The sequence below is a fragment of the Mustela lutreola genome, chromosome 12 (assembly GCF_030435805.1).
Source record: "Mustela lutreola isolate mMusLut2 chromosome 12, mMusLut2.pri, whole genome shotgun sequence".
Classification (NCBI taxonomy): Eukaryota; Metazoa; Chordata; class Mammalia; order Carnivora; family Mustelidae; genus Mustela; species Mustela lutreola.
The window spans coordinates 98,079,994-98,104,618 of NC_081301.1; the positions used below are offsets into that span (position 1 = coordinate 98,079,994).

A 24,625-nucleotide genomic window follows, 5' to 3' on the forward strand; every position below is an offset into this window, starting at 1 on the left:
GCGCTGTCGCAGCCATAAGTACTTAGAGCATCCCGTACCGGGCCATGAACACCTCTCGTGCCCCTCAGCTTCCATGGTCCGTGAGATTGTACTTAGATCCTCTTCTGCACAGAGAGAATCCAGGGATCAGAGGGGTTTATGAAGTAAGCCAGGGCCACACAGGGTTAGGAACTGGCCCAGCTGCCTGACTCCAAATCCACACTTATGGCCAGAACCTCACCCAGTTCAGAGAGCTCAGGTCAGGTATGTATTGAGAACCATGACACTTCAGCAAGGAGAATGAAGGGGCTACCACTTAGGTCACAGGATGGTGTCAAACACATGAGAGATGAGAAAATAGATGGAAAAAAAAATCGTGCTTTCCAGAAGGCAGAGTGAAATACAAGGGAAGATCTGAGGCCATGGCTAGAAGTGTAGCATGGAGTGTAGAGCGGGTGATGGAAGAAGGAGAGGTGCATTTAGGGGGAGAACAGAATGGGAAAGATGAACATTTAGGGAAGGGGGAAGGCCAGGAGGGTGGGCAGAACTATCACCCCAGAGGGGAGAGGTTAGAGAGGGGGGAGCTGGGGACCTGCATCGGGGTTGAGTAGGAGTCAGGGATCCTAAGGAAGAGACCTGGGTAAGCAGGCACTTCCAGGGGTGGGGTTGAGGGAGTCCAAAGGGCGGTGACACCCCAGGGAGTCCTTACATCCACCTTACGTCTCACTAAGGGTTCTTACTCCTCGCACCTATGGTGCTGGTGGAGGACAGTGACATCTCCGGAGCCGGTGGAATGCCAGCTGGGATTTTGGAGGAGAGCTGACGGGAAGGCAGAACCAGGGATGGGAGGGAGTGGAGAGGAAATGCCCCCTCTTGTCTCTCCCCCATCCACGCTAGGTGCCTTCTCTTCGCCAAACCCGCAGGAAGCCAGAGTGCAGGAGCCCGGCCATGGCAAGCTGGGCAGGACAAGGAGAGCTGGATCCCAGATAACTCTCTCCGTGGCCCTGGTAAGCAGTCAGAAGCTCTTTATGCCTGACTTCGATGCTGTACCTGGTTTTCTGTACAACATGAGAAAGTGAAGTTTGTACTGAAAACGTGAGAAGGGTTCATTCCGGTTGAGGGGGATTTGAGTTGAGTGGTAACAGAGGATGCCACCAGCCATGAGGAAGAGGGCTGTGTTGCTGCAGGCAGTATGTGCTCCCCCCCAACTCTGCGGTGCCCCTCAGGGCAGAGGGCTGGTCTTCTCTGATAGCGTGCATCCGCCTACACATCAGCTGGGAACAAAGTGAATTGTTGGCTGGAGACTCATCCAAGGACGCAGGTGGGGGAGGGAGGGGGATCGCAGACCGACAGGGGTGGGCTGGAGGCCGGAGGGAGGAAGGACAGAGATGTACGTGGCCACCGAAGGAGAAGCAAGTGCAAGCCCAGGGGGTCTTGGAGGCCTGGGGAGGCCGCAGCCCGGTTTCTTGGGGATGCACATCCCAGGGAAGCCGATGGAAGCAGAAAGTCCCTGGTGGTGCCCCTGAGGCATAGGTGGGGAGGGGAAGCAGCCACACCAGAGGGCCTGCGTGGGGTGTGTCTCAGCTTCACTAAAGCCAGAGGATGGGGGTCGTCTTGTGAGGAGGCTGGAAACAGGAGAGAGGTTATTGCTGATGACGCTGTGGGAAGGGGTGGACAGCTGGACACTAGGGAGAGGGAGAACAGGGCACAGAACCCTCAGAGGGGAAGAAAAGCAAACCACATCTAGAACTAACTTGTGGACGCATTGGGCGTCAGAGCCGGGGGAGGGCCCCCAAGGTGGCAGATGTGCTCTCTGCAGGGACCCTCAGGGGCACACCCTTCCCCTGCTGGGTGTAGGAATGTTTGGGTGGGAGATTCCTCTGTAACAGGTCCCCCAGGTGGAAACCCAGTGCCCAAATCGTTGAACCCCACAGTTCAGCACTACGGACAGTTCCCTGAGCACAGCCCGAGCTCCCATTCCAGAGGCTGTGGCCGCTCCAGGGAGGGCTCTCTCCAGTGCTCTCTCTTCACTTCTAAGCCCAAATGTTGTCCCTCCCTCCAGAGGCTGATCCAGCCGCCCACACCCATGTGAGCAGTGGGAGGAGGGCCGCTCGCTGCATCCTCAGTGGACACGACTCCACTGCCCCTTGCCCAGTAAGCCTTGGGCTGAGAACCCTTTATGTAGAGGTCTATCCAGTCCTGATGAGCCTGTCCTGTAGATCCTACTCGTGCCCCATTTGACAGGTGAGGACCGTGAAACCGGGAGAGGTTGAGTGACTTCACAGGGTGACCCAGCTAGTGGGAGGCAAGCAGGGAAGCCAGCCTGACCTCAACACTCAGAAACACAACCCCACAACAAGACGGGGGTTCCTCATTCCAGCCCTGCCACTGCTCAGTCCCTCTCTGTGGGAGGAGCGCAGGAAGACAACTGCCACCTCCGTGCACTGTTGCCATGGTGACCAGGCAGCAAACCACAAGTCCGTGCAGGGCCAGCACGAGGTGTTTTATTACTGGCGAGGTAAGGCAGGTCACCGTCGACTGCACACACAGAGAGGGGAAGAAGCAAACTTGTCCTTTGGTGGGAAAGTGGTGGAAGTGCTGGCCCGGTGGGGGGAAGATGGATCAGGGAGGGGATGGCATCCGTGCACGCTGAGGACAGACCCAGCAGAAAACAAACTGGTCCTCACTTCCCAGAGAGGAGTCTGAGGGCCGAGCCTCAGGGAAAGAGGGAGAGAGAGGACTGCCTGGACTGGCCCTCGAGGGGCTGGCTGGGCAGGCTCCACTAAAATATGCGAGAGCCTCACTTCCCTTGGAGAATAAACCGTGGCTTTTCCTGAAGAATTAATTCATTCAGAAGAATTTCAGTGGATTCTGTATTCCCATCAACTCCTCGACCCACGTGCATGTCAAGTTTTACGTAGGAATTATTTTGTGCTTGTGTTTCCTCAAAAGAATGTATTTTTATTTTTATTCTTTTGAGATTTTATTTATTTGAGAGAGAGAGAGAGAGAGAGAAAGAGCGAGCGAAAGCGGGATTAGATGCAGAGGGAGAGGGAGCGAACTGCCCCCTGAGCCGGGGTGCCCGACATGGGACTGGATCCCAGGACCTGAGCTGAAAGCAGATGCTTAACAGACTAAGCCACTCAGGCGCCCCAAAGAATGTATTTTTTAGAGACGTCTCATTTTATTGTATGATCTCCACATCTCATGCATCTCATGGTTGAATGATGTTCCATGAAGTTGAGATGTGATTCCCTCAGGCTCCCCATCGGTGGACCCTGGTTTTTCCAGTGTATGAATGTTGTGACGGTGCCATGACGGGAGCCTTTGGCCCTCCAGCTCCTTCTGTTTCCCTGAATTGGTTCCCAGTAGAAGTCACAAGGGAATGCAGACTTCTGAGCTCTTGACTGGTGCGGCCCGACCTCCTGGGGACCCCCGATGGGTTTTCACTGCCGGCCGCCATCAGTTGGAGCACAGCAGGCTCACGGCAGCCTCGCCAGACTTGGGCTTCGGTACTCTGTAAATGGCTCCTTGAGCATTGGGACCAAGGTGGGTGGAGAGTGTGCCAGACGTCGGCCTTCAGTCTGACTGGCTGCTCCCCACCCAGGTGGTGAGATTTGCACAGCCCTTGATGGGGGTGGTCTGCCTGTGTCCGGAGCCTGAGCACACAGGGCCCACACCTCTCCCTCAGCGGCTCACTTGGGGCCTCAGACTCATCCTTCGCGGCTCACATGATCATTTTGGCTATTTGTTTTTGAAGATTTTATTTATTGATTTGAGAGAGACAGAGTGAGAGAACATGAGAGGGCAAGTCAGAGAGAGAGGCAGACTCCCCATGGAGCTGGGAGCCTGACGTGGGTGGGACTCGATCCCAGGATCCCAGGACCATGAACTGAGCCGAAGGCAGTCGCTCAACCAACTGAGCCACCAGGTGCCCCTCATTTTGGCTATTTTTAACTTGGGTTTTTTTTCTGCCAGTCTCTGTGTGTGTTTACCATCTTAGCTGTTTTAAAAAATATTTGAGCAGATATAAACTTACGTACAATATTAGTTACATTGTGTTATGTAATTATTTACATACTATCTGCTATATTAAGCGTTGTGATTTACACATAATCATGTTACTAACATACTTAGATGGCCATCATTGCTATAACATCGGTGTGGATTAGTTATAAGCGCTGATCCCTTGCCATGGGCACGTGCTGTTTACACATAACTACAAACCCGTACTTGTAGAACGTTTGTGTATCTTCATTATATGTATTACTGCCCTTTCACAGGGATGCATTATGTCGTGATTTGTACATAATTAGATATACTGACAACACATCCAGTCTGTGTTGGTGCCATATTTTTGCATATAGATTCTATGTATTGTTTCTTCTTCATGTGGAGACACAGTGACCACACATGGACATCGATATGAAGACAGCTAGAACCCCAGATGGCCTCCACTGTCTCAAGGCTAAGAAGGAAATGGATACCAGTGGCCACAGCGTGTCGGTCTAGGAGTCTCAGACTTAAGGATACTCTGGCAGACTTGTCACCACACAGAGAGCTGGTGTCACCACCCAGAGTTTCTGCTCCGGTGAGTGAGGGACAGCTCCCAGGGGACCTCAGTGCTGCCCAGTCAGGAGAGAGCTGTGTCACAGGAAGGGACAGATGAGGGAGAGCATGTTCGTGGGGTAGGTGGGGTGGTAGTCTAGCTGGGTTCCAGCATGATGGAGATGCTGGTGGAGGCAGCCGTGGGTGTGAGTCTGGGTATGGAAAGGTTTGGAAAGAACGAGTGGAGGTAAGTCAGGATGCTTCGATGCCATTAAAGCCACGATACCAATGAGGTCAACATGGGGGTGAGATGCCTAAGGAAGGAAAGTGGTTTCACAATCAAATCGTGGGTCAAAACTAATGCTGGGTGGTTTGAGAGACAAACAGAGCAGGAGAGGCCAGTGGGACCAGAAGAGTACACACAGCAACAAGAACAGAATCCCAGGGGGCGCCTGGGTGGCTCAGGGGGTTAAGCCGCTGCCTTCGGCTCAGGTCATGATCTCAGGGTCCTGGGATCGAGTCCCACATCGGGCTCTCTGCTCAGCAGGGAGCCTGCTTCCCCCTCTCTCTCTGCTTGTCTCTCTGCCTACTTGTGATCTCTGTCTGTAAATAAATAAATAAAATCTTAAAAAAAAAAAAAAAGGAACAGAATCCCACAATTGTAAACACAATGGAATGCACCGCTCTGGAAACAAAGGGAGGGACAGATTTCAAAGAGAGACGGGCAGACCTTGTCCAACGGAGCCAATGCAGGAAAGACGCAGGGATCTTCTCATTGCAACAGAATTGTTTCAACAGGGGATTGTGACTGAGACACGACTCTGCACAAAGGAAAGGATCAAAGAATGTTTACTAAGTACATGGACTGACGACATAAATTCTACGTCAAGAACTCAGTCTCAAAATAAAAGAGAATTCAGCATATTTCCACCACAACACCCACCCTCCGGATATTCTTTACCTGGGGCAAATGAAAACAGACTTATTTATTAAAAAAAAAAAAAAAAGACACGAGCATAAATTTTGGCAATATCTTCATTCATATAGAATACTAGAACAAACACAAATGTCCGTCATAAAGAGAATGGATATTTTGTGATATGTTCTTACAAGGACAAATTATTCAGCTCTAAAAAACAGGATGAACCACTCATTCATCTAAAACCATGTGGGTCTCAAAAACATTTCTTCGAGCAAGAGACAGACATCGAAGCTCACAGTGTGACTTACCTCATTGTCAGAACATTCAACCGCCGCAAACTAGAGGTGTTTCGTCAACACTAAAACAGGCTGCCAAAGTCCTCAACAGCCAAACTATGGAAAGAGCCCAGATTTCCTTTAACAGATGAATGGATAAAGAAGATGTGTTATAGACATACAATGGAATATTATTCAGCCATCAAAAGGAATGAAATCTTGCCAGTTGCAGTGGCATGTTTGGACCTAGAGGATACTATGCTTAGCGAAATAAGTCAATCAGACCTCACTCATATGTGGAATTACAGAAACAAAACAGATGAACATAGGGGGAGGGAAGGAAAAATAAAATAAGATGAAATCGGAGAGAGAGGCAAACCGTAAGAGACTCTTAACTCCAGAAAACAAACAGGGCTACTGGAGGGGAGGTGGGTGGGGGATGGGGTAACGGAGCGATGGGCCTTAAGGAGGGGACATGATCGAACAAGTACTGGGCGTTACATGCAACTGATGAATCACTAAGTTCTACCACAAGACGAAAAACAAAAGCAAAAACAAACAAAAAGCAGGTTGCCGGTGCCCAGGTTGGTAGCACTTTAACTGAAATCCTACTGAGGGCTCTTTTCTGGGTTAATGAATCTAGTTTATATATTGATAGAGCTTTTGGAAAATGTAGAGAGTCACACATTTCAAAAATTGTTCAAGTCATACACTTAAGCGCAGGTTTTCACTATACTTTCATTTTGTGTTGATGCGCAGACATAGACGAAGAGGTGAGGAAGAATGCTCTCCACACGTTGATGGGATGAACACATTTTATTTCTAGATCTCTGCACACCGCCAGCCAGATGACTGACCTATCGGTGATGCCAGTTGCCGATTGGATTCTGGATGGATGTTGGGTGTCTTATGGGGTTCCACAACGACTGTGCAGAGCCTGTGCCGGGCAGTGCCATGGAGAGGCTGCCTTCCTCCGTGGAGCATGGCTTTGGGATGTCCCGTGGGCAGCTGGGAGAGGAGGCAGTGGAGTTGCTGCCCAGTGACTGTCTCTACAGCTCACTTTGCACAGTCTCCCATGGGAGCCTGGGGAGTGTCTGCCTGTCACGGGCTTATTGATGGGTCTTTTATTTATGCTCAGACTCATTCAGTCCGTTAGAAGTGAGCTTTATGTAAGATGTGAAAAGCAGCTTGCGAAACCCTGGCTGCAAGGGTCACGGAGAGATGCCAACTCATGGACAAGCTTTGTGCAGCCAAGAAGGAGCACGCCGCGGCTGAGATGTCTCTAAGGAATGCCCGGAAAGGGCCACTCAATGCACCCAGCCTTGCAGATGCTTACAGAAGGGAGGTGAGGGCCACCTCGTTGCTGCAGAAATTAACTTCTGTGGCTCGAGAAGAGAACGAAGAGGGAGTCCAACGCTCCCAGCCAGAGATGGTGAAAGATGCCAGAAGTGTGAAGTCCCTGGAAGAAGAGGCTCTGAGAACCGCCACACCACAGGGAGCTTTTCCTAACCTGCCTGGAGGCCAGGAGCCAAGCCCTGGCAGTCCCTTCCCTGGAGCAGCCCTGGTCCCTCCCCTCCACTCTGGCCTCCCAGCTGCCAGGCTGCCTTGGCCACGCCCACCCCCACCTGACCTTCCCGGAGCCCGGTGGGTACAGGGGAACCCCTCCCTGAGCCGGCATTCCTGGAGCTCCGCGTGCTGGGCTTGGCCATCAGCTCCTTTGTGGACCGCTTCTCCAGATCTAAAGAATAGTAGACGTCAGGACACGCCAAGAAATGGGAGCTCTTCTTTGTATTCACAGAATGTTCGGATCCTCTCCTATTTGCAACGAGAGAAAAGTACTGAAGCGTCGAATCCTTTACGGAACTTGAGTCATTGAACCACATTTCTCAAAGCAGTTTTGGTAAATATTATTTCTATATTGATCTTACACGTGAACCATTTACATTTTGTTCTCCATGTAAATATTGCATGATAATTTGGGAATATACACAGCTTATCGATAAGGATGTTTAGCTGGCAATAGCAATATTTTCTCTAGAATGGAATTCTCCCCAGTCGTGAGCTGCTACTCAAAGCAACTTTTTGCCTGAGTGTGTATCACTGAAAAAGAAAATATAATTGATCTCTTTTGAGGTGGCGTTAGGTGGTACACTCTGAAAGAAAATTTTATATTTTAATATTTATACTCTAATGCAACAATGGCAAATTTTTAAAAATAAGTTGGATACTTTACAGAGAGATTGCTTGCTTTCCCCGCAAGAATGCTGCAGTAAGGTTCTCTGGTCAAGAAGAAACCCAGGTGGACAATTTTGGGGAACCTGCATTTTGCTGCCTCTCACCGCTCTCTCCCTCACCAGCTAACGCTGCCCTGGAAAGCCAGGGGGAAAAATTCTCCCATGCAGATAAGCCTGAGCCCTACGGTTAGTGTCATCATTACCATCATGATCCCAGGATAAGGATCTGAGCCGCCATAGAGTCTAAGAAGCCCCAGCAGCTTTTCCTTGTGTAAGATTGTCCTGGAATCTGGGTCCTCACTGACCCTGAGGCTGGGGGTCAGGAGTGGTGCCTGGAAGCCAGACAAGGACCAGGGCAGAGATGCTGGGGTCAGGGACTGAACCACATGCCCGCTACTGGTCACAGGTCAGGGACAGGAGGCCACATCCCTTCCGGGCCCAAGAGTTCAGGGTGAGAGCCTGCAGCAGGGCCCAGGGGGAGGGATCCGCAGAGGGGAGGTCCCAACTCCACAAGCCCCAGAGCAAGAGTGGAACGCTTCTGGCAAGGACAGGACTCTTTGTTCCAGGCTCAAGGGTGAAAGGCGGCTGCCTTCCAAGATCTCCATCTCGGTACCAGACCGGGAGCTGGTGGGGAGCAAGAGAAGAGGCTCTGCTCAGCTTCGTCGTGGAGACAGGATCCATCCAAGAGGCCGGGGCGAAGAAACGGCTTAGAGGGTCAGGCTCTGCAGAGAGAAGAAAACGTTACCCCCCAAAATCTATTAAAAATATCCTCCAAAGGATAAGGTTTGCATCTGTGAAATAAGACAAGATCCCAAGAAAGGAAGGGAAGAAGGGGGTGGAGGGGACCCCCACTGCTGCCGAGGTGTGGGACGTAGGAAGAGGAGAGTGGGCTGCCGTGTCTCCCCATGCGCCTTCCAGAGCTGTGTGCCCACGGAAATTCTGTCCACAGGTTTGTAGATCGAGCGTCAGAATCAGAAACCCCACCAGGAAAAAGATGTATGCTCTCCGAGGCCTCTGATTTTGAGACTTTTGTGACCCCATGGTCCTGCCAAGAGGACCCGGCTGCAATAGTGGGCCTCCAGGGATGGGCGCAAGTGGCCCACAGGGTGAAATTTCCCAGGACTGTCTGTCTGCACCGTGGGTGTCCAGCAGGGTGGATGGCTGGTTTCAGAGTACCCGGTACGAAATGGTTCTGCCAGTCACCAGCTTGGCTCATCTTTGGGCCACTCCTGGGGCAGCCTGCGTGGTGCCGGCCCATCCTCAGGGCCTGTCCATTGTCGCTGGCTGGGGCAGCAGGGCACACAGCACGCTCGCAGGGAAGTGCTAGCTGGCAGGATTGCAAGCCGGTGCAGCCTGCACTGGTTGGTTTCCGACAAGGTTACCTGTGGCTTCCATGCCCACCCAGCAAGCCCACTCCCCAAAATCCAGCCCAGAGAAATGAAGCTGTACATTCACAGATGTTCACAGCATCGTTATTCACAACAACCAAGCAGCGGATATTTAGCAAAGGAAAGGATCTGCAGATTTCGCAGAAGAGAGAATTACTGCCAGGTTTCCAAATGGGGCACACTGTGCGTTGAGCTTCCTCCGAAGAGTCGTGCGCATGACATTAAGTTTTGCAATGAAAGCTTAGGGCAGTTGCCAATAAGGAAGGTCAGTCAAGGGCAGTGACCCTGAGAATCATCGGGACGGGGTGCCGGAGCCCACCAGTGTGGAGTGACGTTCACGAAGGTATGAAGTTGACAGAAGCGATTCGCTGCACAATCAGCACTGCTGCGATATACCAATATACTATGACCTACCATAAAGTCGCTTTTAAGAATCTGTTAAAAACCTGTATCGTGGGGACCTGGGTGGCTCGGTGGGTTAAGCCTCTGCCTTCGGCTCAGGTCATGATCCCAGGGTCCTGGGATCGAGCCCGTGAGTGTAAACATCTCAGAATTACAGACCGATTCTCTTCGTCTTTCCTCACGTGTTTCATGAAACCAGCAAAGCTTGTTTCGGGAAGGTGGTGAGCCCTCCCCAAAGGGGCCGAGGGTGGGACCGGCGGGGATGGGCCCCCTCAGAACAGCGAATGTCGGCGGCCCTTCGCCCCTCACCCCTGCCCCCGCTGGGGAGCACGGTTTCCAGCAGAAGCGAGCGGGTCCCATGACTGAAGGCACCCTGCTGTTTGGTTCTCTGCTCCAATGACCCAGTAGGTAATTCACACCCATTAGGACAGCCATTATCAAAAAAAATATTTAAAGAGGAAAATTACAAGGTGGGTGAGGACGCCGAGCACTGGGAACCCTCATGCGTTGCTGGGGAGCCGTAAGTTGGTTCCTCAAAAATTAAGTTCCTCAAAAAATTAAGCAGAATTTACCGTGATGGTCCCACAACTGCCCCGCTGGGTGTATACGCCCCGAAGACTGGCACGGATGTCTGTAGGCCCCTCTTCAGAGCAGCATGGTTCGCTCTAGCCAGAGGGTCGAAGCAGCCCCCGTGTGCGTCAGGGGAGAGACGGGCAAAGAGAACTGGCGTACCCGTATGATGGAAGATGATTCAGCTCAAAAAGGAGGGGCGCTCTGGCACCTGCTGGACGCGGATGGGGCTTGTGGGCACTGTACAAAGTGAAGGAAGCCACCACACGATGGCAAATCTTCCCTAACTCCGCCTGCATGCAGTCCCTAGAGGACTCACATGCCTAGAGACAGAGAGTGGAGCGGTGGGTGCCAGGGGCTAGGGCGAGAGCAGGGTGAGGACCTCGTTTTAATGGGTGAGGAGCTATGTTTGGGACGGTAAGAATGTTCTGGACATGGATGGTGCCGACGGACGCACGCGGTAAGTGTGGGGCAAGAGGAGATGCGGCCAGAGCACTCTGTTGCTGGCAGGCAGTGGCTCAGGTGGTTTCCGCCATAAGACGTCCACGGCCACGCCGCCTGCTGCCGGCAAGTGTTCAAAGAAAAAGGAACCCAGGCTCTTATTAGTGCAGGGACGGCTCGTCACTACCTGATCTGCGGGGCTCTCTCGCAGGCCTTGGTCTCCTTATTTTGTATTCGGAGGTCGGTATTCTGATGACAGGGCCCGTGGAAGCTCCTGGAAACCCAGGGACATGGCACCCTCAGCCTCCCGTGGGCCTACAACTCAGGATCCGCCGCCAGTCAGCTGCGCGCTGGTTAATGCCGTGAGCAAAAACCCCACACCCCAGACCCCTGGAAGAGGGAAGACGTTGATCCAGTTGTATTTTCTGCACAGACGGTAAATGAAGCCATGATTACAGGGGTTTACCTTGTAGCTGCTTTACTCACGACGGTCTTCATAGAAGGTATTGGTCCTAAGGTCCTCTGCCTTAGAAAAATCTGGACATTTGTACATCAAAATAGATGAAAACCACAAGTCAGTAAAGAAGCAGTGCAGACCCCGGCGTGGCAGAAGCAAGGAAGCCGCCTCCCCGGGGCAGGGCCTTCGGAAGTTAACACGGCAGCCGGTGTCGGTTTTAGAACAGTGTTTCCTACTGAAGGCGCTCATTAGTTTCTCCATGGAGACCCGTCTTCTTCCAGTCAAGAGCTGACCTCTCTGTGTGTCAGGTAGCCTGCACAGTTTCTGCTGGGGTGCACATCTCAGCGGAGGGGCTGAGCGTGTTTTGCTCTGTAGGTTGGATGCCCGTGTCCTGAACACTGTCCCGACCACAGTCACTAGACCGAAAAACAACGCAAACGCCTAAAAATAAAGACTTCAAGGAAGAATGCCAAACCTTGGTGATGAGTCTTTCTCAGAGGAGAGATTTCTGGGGAATCTATTTGTCTCTGTGCTTTTCTGTAATTTTGTTCCTATAATTTCTAACAGTTTTATGAGGAACACAGATCTATCTTGCACCAGAATAAAAGGCTACTTTTTAAAACAAATGTCAGGTCCTCACTACGAAGAATTGTAGAGAATGATTTAGTAGTTCTGATTCAGAGAAGCACATAATGTGTTCTAAATAGAAACAACATCTCTCACGGCAGCCCTAGAAATTTCCCCAAAATCAGACATGCAGAAGGCTCAGTACTGGTTACACTGGCGATACGCTCCAACCCAAATAAATGGTAATTCATTATAAATAGTGTTGGACAAAAGCATGAATGGCTCATGAACATTCCGTTAACATGAATTCAGGTCAAATCTGTAATGACCCTGTTATTAAAACAGGTTGCGTCCATACCCTTTCTGCCTCTTACGTACACAAGCCCCTCCGTAGTATTTTCACGTGTGGACAAATATCTAAATGCATATGAAACTCCGTATCCTAAAACAAATAATTGACCACCAAGTGCCTCCCAAACACGGCTTTAAAAAATGCAATATTATTCCAATTTAATATAGCAAACATTTATGCTGAATTCTTTGGATGCAAGACTTGTCACAAACATGCTTTGAAAAGGAAAATGAAAAAAAAAAAAAGTCGTGGCGCATTCATTTCTTAAACACACTGAGAACTACTGTAATTATTTCAATGAGAAATTCCTGCAAACTCCTCGGGCTCCTGCTTGCCTCTCTCCTCGAGTTACAATGTGTTTCCATAGCAACTCAGTTGCTAAGGGGGACCCGTGAGCATCAGTGAGCTATCTGCACTTTGAGATGCTGTTAGCCTGAGCAGTGGGGCTGGCTGGAATATTGAGATTTAATTTAGGGTCTTTCCCTCCTCTCCTCACAACGAATTCCGTAGAAACTGTTGGCGATCTTCCCCATGGGAAGGAAAAGGGCAGATCCTTCCTAGGGTCGCCTCTGAGCTTCTGTGCCCTCTGGATCACACTGGCCTTCCTTTTCACCATCCTCCTGTGACTTAAACCACAGAATTCTAAGGAAAAACAATAATAGCAATTACCAGCATTACCAAATGCCACACGAGACTGGTTTTGTGGAGTGTTTATAAATGCCCACTATAAACCAAACAGAAGTTGTAGGAAATAAACATCATTTTGAATCAATAATCTGAAGGGCTTTAAACATTAAATATTTAGAAAGCCCCAAATGAAGCAAATCAAAATATTTTTGAAGTTTCCTTTTCCATGTCTGCGAAATCATATTCTGGCAGATTGTAACATTTCATCAGAATCCTGATTGGAATCCAGAATCTTCCATCAAGCCAATTTGGATGGACTGTTTTCTTTGTGGGGGATACGTTTTATTGTTGCAAGTGATAATGCCTCGGAGGGGTCCAAGTCTCTCGATTCCCTTTTCTTTGCTCTTGAGCTCTGCATGTGGAAGGAGACCCTTTCTGATGGCACACGGAGGCTGTCTTTGGCTGAAACAGGGCTTAAGAACCTCGCACAGCTCGGGGCCCCGCCAGGGCTGGGTCCCTTGTTGCACTCGGACGTCGCCTCAGGACACACGCTGGACCTGAGAAACTCATCCTTCACAAAGGAAGAGAACCAGGTACACATGACACCGAACAGCCTGTTCCCTTCTAATTCACAGCCTGTTCCCTTCTAATTCCAGCCCCCCATTTCCCAGCTGAGGACACCCGGCTCAGCGCGGCAGAGGACCCGTCCACACGCGGAGCCGCCACGCACGGGGCAGGCGCGGAACCTCGGTCCTCTGGCTCCAGCTGGCACTTGAAGAGAGGCAAGTGACACAGACACTGGTTAGCAGGTTAAGACGCGCTGGTCATTCTACAGTTCCTTGTTCGTTATTCTGTTTCCAAACTTCCTTTTATTTTACTTAAACATAATAATCGTAGTGACTGTATCCTGTGTCAAAAAATTCCAGTGTCTGAAGACTTCAGGGACTTATTTCTGTCCACTATTGCTGCCGGTTCCCGCCCAAGGTAGCTTCTTTCTCTCCGTGCACTCTGGCTGAGGGCTGCCCCCTTCTTTCCCTAACTTCAAGCAGGAGAGTGTTCCGATGTTCAGGATAGGGTTTAGGTTTCTCCAGAGAGGATGTAAGTTTTTTCCCACAAGTTTCCCGGGCGCGCCGTCAGAGTCCTTGTCAAAAAGAAATTCCATGCGTTTTAGGTCATCCCAGTTTGACTTCAGGCTGAATGCCGATGTGGACACTGGCTTGTGGTTCAAATGTCTGGGGAGGTGTTTTCCTCGTCGAAGGGAATGCAGGCCATTCTCTTTGTATTCGCCAAGTGCTAGCGAGGCTTTGCTCCCACGCAGCCCCGGCACGGATGGGGATGGAGCAGGCTTGCAGGATCCCAGCTCCCCGTGGGAGGCGCTCTTATTAGCCACTACACCTGGTCCAGCAAACACCCGCAAGAAGAGAGCTGGGTTCAGTAACCAGCTTCCCTCACAGAGTCCTCATTTCAACTCCCTCTTGTCCTTACAATTCCTGGCTTTGTGTTGTCAACCAGAGACTCCAGAACAACAGAGCCAAGAGGTATGCATATACCGTATAGATACAGATACGCAACAGACCTAGCTAGGCAGGTACAGAGAAACGCCCTGTAAGGAAGGCGCCATGCAGTCCTGGGGGCTGGCGATCTGAAGGCTGTAGGAAATGCTGGAAACTCAGAGGAAGCTGATGCTGCAGTCTTGAAGCAGAATTCTTCTTTTGCAGGAAATATGTTTCTGCTCGTAAGGCCATCAACTAATTGGAGGAGGCACACCCATGTCATCAAAGGTAATGTCCATTACTCAAAGTCAACCAACTGTAAATATTAATCGTATCTGCAAAATACCTTCATAGCAGCTTCTAGAGTAGGGGTTACCAAACATCTGTGCGCCACAGCTTCATCAGGCTGAGGCAAAATTAATCACACTTTGTTTCCAGATCATTGGTTGATTTAAGAATATGTTATTATTAATCATTACTTTAAGTTGTTTTCACTGACAAAGTCAGGAAGACTGCAGTCTACCATGTTATCAGAGCAGTCCGTCTTACCCCGGGGGTTGACAAGTTATCCTTCTCAGGCCCCAAGCGGCTCACATCTGTTCATGTATATCCATAAGCTGAAAGTACCGTGTCGTCGTCACAAGGCGCAAACCAACTCGCTCGATTATTTCTCACGACCGAATGTTGTGACGGTGCTTAACTGGCTGAGGGCTTCATGCAGGGGGTCAGAGTGGACCCGCCCTGCCTGGGTCTGCCACCCCTCCCTGTCACATCTGTCCCAGGCTTGCCCACCTGCTGCCTCCGGCTGAGAGCAAAGACAGCCGGCCGCACGTCTAGGCTGGCGCTGTTTACAGTAACGGCGTCCAGGGACAAGACTGGAGCCCTGTCCCACCCCCCCGTCCCTGAGAAGAAGCCGCGTGTCCCCTGCAGTCTCTGGCTGCTCCCTGGCGGGGAGCACGGGGCTGGCCACAGACGCCCCCTGCCCTCTATCACCGCTTTCAGAAGGAAGGTCGGCAGGTGCACCCACCCCAGTTAGGACACGAAATCCGTGACATTGAAAACGCACTCCGCTACGGCACCTTCATCGCCAAGGACGTCTCCCAGAGCAGACAAACCCTGGAGCACCCAGACACCGGCGAAACTACCAACTTGTACGATGCTTTAGTGACTGCAGAATGACTTGGATTATGTGGCATTAGGATCATACATTATGAGGAGAGTGAGAACTATAATCAACGGAGGTTAAGAAGGTGTCCTGCAATTGGAAAGAAAAGCTTCCCTTGCTTTAATAGCACACATTTCTGCTGCGCTTGGGCAAGAGGCTTCGTTTCTATTAAGAGTCTCCCTGTAGTTTTTCTAGAAGGCCTCCCTGAAACAGTCTGCAGGGATCGATGGGCTGGGACACGGACGCGTGGCGGAATGCCCCACCCACTTTGCAAGTGCAGCGAAAGGTCCCTCTCTTGCCCAGAAAGGACCCCGTGTGGAGCCAACACTCACGGGCCTACGTTCGAGCGTAGCGGCAGAAACATGGCATGGGGCACGCCGTCCTCAGCCCACTCGGTTACCAGGAGCCCCCGTGGCTCACACTTTGCCCTCTGTCCCTCTCCAGAGTGTGGATGTGGCAGCATGTCTGGGGAGGCGCCCAGGCAGTTTGGGGGTGCACCCTGGTACTGAGGACCTCAGGAGGGCCTGCGACCTTCGGGGATTCTCTGGGCCGTGCTGTTCTGTGCTGTGTGGCGGCAGGCCCACCGTTCTCCCTAGAACTCTGCCAGGTACCCTGAATTACACTGGCCCTGTGGCTTCCTTGTCTGCAAGAACTAATACCCCTTCGAGGGGCTGGTTCATGGCCTGGTTGCAAGAAGGCAGCAGAGGGAGAATGACCCCAGGGGCGAATGTCACTGTGGCCACCGTTAGACGAACAGACGGACAGATCGGTGGGTAGGTGAGCTCTTTGCTTCCCCAGCTGGGATGCTGCCCATCCTGGCACAGAGGGCGCTGGTGCCTCCCGGTTTTCCCGGGTACCTGGGAGGATCAGGGACAGTCGCCACAGTCCCCGCCAGCATATTGGACCTGATGACACGCCGTGACCCACCAGCCTGCAGCCCCCACAGTGAATGTCCTGTTGCGGTTCAGGTTTAGAAAAGATATTAGCTCCGGGGCCACACCCTCACCGCCCCAGTCCGCCGGCTTCATTGCTCACCTGGCCGGGTCTGGGATGACGGCTGTGACCGTGTGACCCTTGGAGGCGCCGCCCCCGCATGTCCATCATTTCTTGCTCACCACGGCGTCTACGTGTCTGTTTCGTGACACCTCCAACACTCTCGCAGGAAGCAGTTTAATGTGTCGAATCCCTTCCAGGGATGCGGCGACAAGAAGCTTGAGAAATGATTGTTGGTGGGAGGTCCCATCGGCACAAAGCTTGTGTTTGCTTTTGCTTTCTGCTACCTCCCTTGGAAGTGTTTCGAATCTTCCTCATTTGGAAGCTGCTTCCACTCTTTGCGCCACTAGGTTCTGTTTCTTAGCCTCCTCAATTGCTCCTGTTCTGAATTTGCTTCCTGTTTTCAGAAGAAGAAAGTGTCTGCGGAACAGTGTGGTGACGCTCCTAACCAGAGTCTGTGACCCATGGCACCTTCGTCAGCAAAACCCTTTTCCTGGGACAGAAGATACCATCCGCCTCTGGAAGCCCTTCCCTGAAATGCCCTGGGAGGGCAGCCGCCAGAGGTCTCTGCAGTGGGGGCCAAGTTCAAGTTCACGGTCAGTCTATGGGTGGCCCTGCCCGCCAGGCAAGGCCCATCACCCCACACATGTGCTTCCCTGAAATGCTAAATCTCACGTCACAGCCTGGAGCCCACATTGTCAGCGAGCTGAGGCCAAGGGCAGAACAGCTGGAGGCTCGGGGATGCACTGGCTCACATACGCTCCTGATGGCTCACCCGTGACCTCAGGCTCTTTTCTGTATACGTGCAGCAGGTCCACAGGCCCAAGCCTCACTAAGCAGCAGGCCCAGCTGCCAAGGACCAGGAGTCTCGGCATCAAACCTGTCCCTAGTCCCAGGCAAACAGGTCAGCAGGTCACCCTCCCCACATCCAGTGGGTGCCAGATGGAAGCCAGATTTGAGACCTCAGAAAGCACACACAAAATTCATAACCGGCAAAAATAAGCAGTGCCAGTAGAGCCTTAGTAACAGAAAAGAGGCCAAGTGTCCCGGCTGCTCAAACTGAGTCCTTCATCGCTGCTGGTGGCGGCCAGGCTCCCTCCCGAAGGTGCTGGGAGCTCCGTGTGTGTGACATGCGTCAATGCAGACCCAGACGGAGAGACAGAGGCAGGCAGAGAGATGGGGTTGAGGACAGAAAGGCAGAGAGGGACAGACTCAGAAACAGAAAGGGAGACCGAGGGACAGAAACACGGATGACAGATGGACGGATGGATGGACGCACAGACATGAGTTCACAGCCTACTTTTTTCAATCACTGCAGTGATTCCAAAATTCCCGATGCGTATGAGACATGGGTTTGGTACTGCACAGACAGCACTCCGTAGAGGAAAAGCACAGGGGCCTGGTGTCCGGAGGTGCCAGGTCTGGCGGGAGCTGCCCTCTGCTAGACCAGCACATACGTCACACTTCCACAGCACTACGCATCGGTGCTCCCCAGACAGGGCGGGGAGACATTGTTCAAGCTGCACGCAGTAACCGTGCGTGTTTCCAGTGACTCCTCCCTGTATGTACATGTCAGAAGACCTGGTGCAAAGCAGACTTCCTTACTGTAAGACTGTGGGGACACCTGCCGATGTATCACATTGTATCCACACAAGTGGGACGCGCTGGGGCAGCCGAGGCCTGGAGTTGCCCAGTTAGACCACCTCTGCCCCATCTCGCTCTCGGGCTTGGCCGGTGAACAGGAGGATGACAGGTGTAGTAATGGGTATCACTCCACATCCAGACCGGGACCCAAATGATGGGCACAGACAGAACAGCCTCTCCCCATGTCATCTGGAGGGACCGGGAAGGCACCCTGAAGAGGTGATGTGGGAGTTGAGATCTGAAGCGCCTGACCGGGGAGGAGTGTTCCTGGAAGAGGAAGCTGCATGTACAAAGGCCCTGAGGCCAGAGGGGCCGTGAGCATGGGAAGAACGGAAAGAGGCCAGTTGGCTGGAGAGGAGGGGAGAGTAGGCCAGCAGGGCAAGCCATGGCAAGGCTTTCTTGGACACAGAAGTTCCTGGGCCTTGTTCCTTGGTGAAGCCTCTGGAGACAGATCAGAGAGACAGAGAGGACTGGAGGACCTGGCAGGAGGTGAGTGCCTCAGGCTGTGGAACAGGATGTGACCCAGAAATGGAGGAAGGAGTGGGCTCAGTGGGAGGCAGGAGGCGGGATTGGGGGTGGATCTCAGCCTGAGCCGTGCCTGATTTCCAGCTCACCTCGGGGGAGCAGCAGTGCCACGGAGGGCCGGCGCTGGCCGCCCTGCCCTTTTCTGGGATGCTTGAAGCTCACCTCCAGCGCAGCATCGAAACAGAGGTTCTGCGGGGTCACAGAGTAAGGTGGGACGCGCAGGGGGTTCTTCTAAATGGTCGTTCCTGACCCCAAACACAGCTACGTGAAACAGGAGCTCGCCGCTTCTCGCAGGCTCTTGGTGCCTCACCCCAAATCTCCATCCCGGGGTCTCGGGAAGGCAGGAGGACAGAAGAAGACCGTGCCACCTGCGTGTCCTGAGTGTCCGTGGTGAAGGGAATGTATGTGTCTGTGGGAACATCTGGGGCCCACCAGCTGCTCCTTTCACACCTCAGACCTACATCTGTGGAGAAGACCCATCGCTGGGATTGGGTTCCTCGCAAGCAACAGACTCCAGACGCCTCCCCCCCACCTCCCAGGGAGAGGCTGGTTTCGCTCACGCTTGAATCCACCCATGCTCCAGAAAGCAAGAAGGAAACATGACTGAAGACAGCACGGCATGTACGCTGCTGCCTCCTAAGGAAGCCTCCAAGACACTGAATGGAGCTGGGGCCGTGGGACACCCAGGGTTGCAAGGGATGCTGGGAAATGTGGTCTTCACTCTGAGCCACAAGCCCCCCTCACGGTCCCCTCCCGCAAGAACGGACCGCCGGTCGTGACAAACCCTGACTTCGTATGGCACCTTGTCAGGTCCCAGGGTTTCAGATTCTCCACATCGCTTAGATTCCAGTGATGGTTTCGATGCTCTCCATGGGTTCATTTCAACATTTCCAAAACACTCCAATGGTTGATGACCACCCACGGTGGATTCTAATTCTGTGTTTCATCTACCTCTGTCCAATGTTCTACAAGTTTAAAAATATTATCGATAAAATTTTTTAAAAATATTGTAAACTAAACGTTGGTACTGAATTTGCTCATCTTCACGATACATATCTCAATCAAGAATGTTTAACACAACAGTTAATGGACCGCCGTACGGTTGGCCGTCATTCACGGTCATTCTAAATGGCAGGCATTTTTGAAATGTGTTTATTTTAGCCTGAATGCTGCTCCAAATTTCTACACCAGGAAGACACTTCCCTCTCAGTAGCCCCATCTGCTAATTGAAATTTTGTTTTAAGAAACCATGGTAACACAAGCTTTGCCATAGCACAGAGTGCAGGAATGAATTCCAGGTTCTTTGGGTAAAATCGAGCTTTCTGTGGAACACGAATGACAACGTGATTGGGAGAGAGATGTCGTGCAACGCCTCCACTCAGATGCTTTGTGCTAAGCAGACCACCGTCAAGCAACAAGTCACAGGCTAGTGGACCTTGGCTAAATGCTGGTTTTCAACTTACGTCGAGTGAGTTGAGTTGATCACACACTCTCGTTTGTAGACTGTAATCAGCATCAGTCTGCGTGTGCGAGGAGCCCTTCTTGTCTGCAGTCCCCGCCGGGCCCCTCGCCCCCTGTCCCCCACCTGTCAGGGTCCCGTGAGGTCCTCCATGGCGCTGTGGTGCAGTGTGTGTGTTGGAGGGTTGCATAAATGGTTCTGTGCCTTCTCCCTCGGGCCTCCCCGCTCCGGCAGCACGTTTTAGTGCTCCCCGCGTATTTCTGAGCACGCCCTGACTCCTTTGTCATGATCTACCCTCCGCCCGATCAGCGTGCCGCCTGCCGGACTCCCCACCACATCCGCCACCAGGAGACTGGGCCGTGTGTCCTCTTGTCAGCGCGCACGGGGGTTCTCTAGGGATGGGGACGGAGGCCTCTCGGAGACAAAGCCCAGCGTGATCCCACTCGTGTGACGTGCCTAGAGGAGTCAAATTCCTAGAGACTGAAAGTAGAATTGCAGCGTCCAGGGGCCGGGGGAGGCCCTAAGGGTCATCGTCACTTCGTGGTCTCTAATGTGAGAAAGTTCTGGAAATGGACGGTGGCGGCGGTGGTGGTAGCAGAACGCAAAGATTATTAATGCCACAGAACTAGACGCTTAAAATGGTAAAACGGTACATTTTATGACCTGTACCTGTTACTGCCCCCACAAGAACAGAAGGAAAGGCAGCAAGCCACAAAGGGAGGCTCCAGCCTGCTGCTGTCCCAGCGGCATCACGGCCCCGGGCTGCCCGAAACACCCCTTTCTCCAGTCGGTTTCTGTTGCTTGCAGCCAGCCGGATGCTAAGATTCCCCCTACTGTGGTCACAGAGGAGGTGGTCCCCATTCACGGTGGAAACGAGATGATTGCGGATGAAAAATAAGTGATATGCAGGCCAGAGCACAGAAGGACCGTGATTCCTGCAGGCTCTCCGCGCTGGACGCACGTCGGCCCCATGGTGGCTGCGAGAGCGCCCTTGCACCGGGGGAGAGGCGGCGGGAAGCCGAGGCTGTGCGGCAACACATTAAGAGCTCCCCAAATTCATCAAGGTGAGGAAAAACTGCTTTCCCTGGAAGCTAGTTCCTGCGATGGGGAAGTAAGCACGAGACCGAGCGGGGGGACCAGAGCACATCTGCAAGCTGGCTACCTGGACCCTTCTCAGTCACCATGGTAACTCCTCATGTGGGTAAAAATGAAACAAAAAGGCATTAACTTTTAATGCCTGTGTAGCTAGTTTAATCAGTCTTTGCCTGAGCGCCAGCCCTTCCTACCAAAAAAAAAAAAAAAAGGAAGGAAGGACTGAATCATAGAATTTTCATGAGGACATTATGAATTACCGCAAAAATTAGAAGCTGTGGGTAATTAAAACTCGTATGTTCCAGCCTCAAAACTAGCCAGTCATGCGGACTGTGAAGTTGACAAAAATGAGATGTTTTTAAGGAGCTGACTCATCCGGAGCGTTTTGGAGAATAAGGAGCCTGGACGGGAGAACACAGACAGGAAGTCATATGTTGCGTTAAAGTTACGGGGCCTCCTGGGGCACCTGGGTGGCTCAGTGGGTTAAAGCCTCTGCCTTCGGCTCAGGTCATGATCTCAGGGTCCTGGGATCAAGCCCCGCATCGGGCTCTCTGCTCAGCAGGGAGCCTGCTTCCCTTCCTCTCTCTCTGCCTGCCTCTGCCTACTTGTGATCTCTGTCTGTCAAATAAATAAATAAAATCTTTTAAAAAAATAAATAAATAAAGTTACGGGGCCTCCTGGAGAGGGTCTAACTAATCCTACGGACCCTAAAGCAGCTGAAACCGAGCAGACATGTAAAACCCCCACGGCCCCCATGCCCCTGCCCCCTGGCCTCTGTCTCAGAATCCAGACGCTGGCAATTTCCTCGTTCCTGATCGGGGGTCTGGTTTCATCTCTCACCTTTTAATGTCACACATGTGTTGAGTACTGTCTTTTACAATTTCATTTATTTCGTCATGAAATTTTATGTTAGAAAAAAACAGTGGGGGTGTGGGGGTGCCTGGGCGGCTCAGTCATGAAGCGTCTGCCTTCTGCTCAGGTGATGGTCCCAGGGTCCTGAGCCCCGCGTCGGGCTCCCTGCTCAGCGGGAAGCCTGCTTCTCTCCCTCCCACTCCCCCCTGCTTGTGTTCCCTCTCTCACTGTCTCCCTCTCTTTGTCAAATGAATAAATAAAACCAAAACAAAAACAAAACAATGGGTGGGAGAAGTCTGCATCGGGCCTGGGGCTCAGGCCAAGCTGGAGTATGGAGAGCGCAGGTGACCACTCAGACGGGAAGGAAACAAACCTTGTTGAAACACAGAAGCCCTGGAATTTCTAATCCCAGGGGTCCAGGGTGGGCCTGCGAATCTGCATTTCTAGCCAGTTCCAGGGGCTGCTGTCCCTCCTTGCTCTGGGCCACTTCTGGGGACCCCGCTGGCTTCCCAGCGTTTTTCTGCAAACGACGAAATTCACTCCGTCTTCCTCTTGCTCCAACTTGTTCCCTTCATCTTCATCTTGCTCTTGTTTTGACTGTTGCCTGACCCAGTTAGCGGGCTCACCTCACTGGAAAGTCCAGGAATCACAGGATTTTCATTTCCCCCTGGGGTCCCGGAGACACGGTCTTTATACCACAATAAGAAATATACGTAACATACCACACTTAAACAGGCATTCCAGCCTCTGGCCCTGTGCCACGGTTTCAGCAATGCATGGAACCAGTGACAGAAAGTCCACAGCAAACGTCATTATGACCAGCTAGAACAGCGTTGTATTTCCGTAGAAGTCTGCATTCAGCGCCGCGATCCGAGTTTCCAGTGTCCTTCCTTCCTAGGAAGGACGCATCCTCTCCCGGGCAGGAGATGTAAACCTGGATTCAAGAAAGGCCTTCTCCTGTTTTCTGCTTTCCTGCTGCCTGTTATCTATTTTTTTCTATTTATTTGCTAGTTTAAGAGATGCTCATGAGAGAAGCCCACACTTCAGGACAACCTTTCCCAGCTACGAGCCCTGCGCCGTGGAGGCTCTGTCCCGGGAGAGGCCAGTCTCCTCCCGGAGCCCAGCCTCCCCGTGGCCAGCACGGCCCGCTCCCTCTGCCCTCCTGACTTAGCCCTAGGAGAAACGGGGACGAGAACCGGTCACAAGCCGCCTCGTGGCTGTCGCCGGAATTACAGAGGAGACCGTGGTCACGGGACAGGGAAGGCTTTAGAAGGACTGGCTGTGGGGATCACTCAGGTCAAGGTCTCCCGCTTCGCCCCGGGAGCGCCCCTTGAACATATAACAGTGGGAAATGGCTTCTTAGAAGGGTAGGCTCGCCCTAGATGCGTACAGAAGGACAACCTGATTTCTTGATTTCTCTAAGAATGTGCGTTTTCTGTGGGTTAGTGTGGGCACGTGGGCAGGGCAGTGTGCCCGGGCGTTCCTTGTGCACCTTCGCGGTCCGGCGGGCCCCAGTGAGAAGTGCAGACCAGGCACCACCGCCCCATCAGGCCACCCCGCTCCCTATCACCCCCACCCAATGGTCTCCCACGGTATCTGCAATAAAACCCAGCTCCTCTCTGAGCCCCACGCCCTTGGGGACCTAGGTCCCGCGGTTCCCAGGCTCTGCTCTCCCCCCTGTCCCCCACGGTCCCCTTTCTGCCCTCAGTGCTCAGAGCTATGGCCGCTGCCCAGTGGGGCCTCTCTTGGGGACCTGCTCTCAGCCGACGCCCACCCAGCCACCCACGCATCCATCAGGCACGTCACCAGCCCGGGGCTCCTGCCAACCACTTACCTCTGCCCGGAATCACCCCGACTGTCTCCACGTTTGCCGTCCGACAGCTCCGTGGGAACAAGGTCCACGTCCTGTTTCCTCTTGCTCACGTTTCCCCCAGGGCAGGCCCCTGGCACGACGCATCGGGAAGGCTACAGACATCCACAGATGAGAGAGCCCCCGCGGGGGTGTAGGGTGACCTCGCCGTCTGCCTCATTGGGGCTGTCCCTGTCTGAAGCATCGAATGTCGCCATCCTGGAACCCTGGTCCACTGGCTGATACAGTCATTTGGAGTGACTGGGAAAATAAGTGACGTCCCGATAATGTTTAAGTACGTAACTTGCGGACTACCCTGCTTGAAGAGAACAGGCGCTTGAATTAGCGGAATTAGCCACCTCAGCTTCTCCGTTTGTTTCTGTCTTCCCACTGAAAATACATCCGCAACATATTGTTAAAAACAGGATCGCATTGCGTTTCACAGGTAGTGTTTTTAGTCTGAAATGTCACAGCCGAAATAAAGTGTTGCAAACACTGCCTGCGTGACTCACTGCCAGCGAGGCCCGAGACGTCCCACTTGAAGTCATTTCGGTTCCTAAAATAAGTGTATTCATGTGCTCCGAGTTCATTACATCTTCCTGGAGAAGAACTCCAAATATTGAGGTTTTCTTGTTTTCTTTTCAAAAGGCATCTTCTCCGGCATTTCGATTCCTCCTTGACGTTGGAGGGGAGACCACTGTCTGGGGACGTCACGGCGGTGACGGTGCTGGGCCGGCCGCCGGCGTCACCGGAGCCGAAGCCCAGGAGGGACTGGGTAGCCTGTTTACATC

General features: G+C 52.5%; 1 long non-coding RNA gene across 1 annotated transcript; it reads left to right on the forward strand.

Moving 5' to 3' along the window:
• Nucleotides 1-880: 880 nt before the first annotated feature.
• Nucleotides 881-13,596, forward strand: LOC131812478 (uncharacterized). The gene is made up of 3 exons (XR_009346371.1): nucleotides 881-986; nucleotides 4,378-4,570; nucleotides 13,419-13,596. It is a non-coding gene; the product is annotated as an uncharacterized LOC131812478 (long non-coding RNA).
• Nucleotides 13,597-24,625: the final 11,029 nt, after the last annotated feature.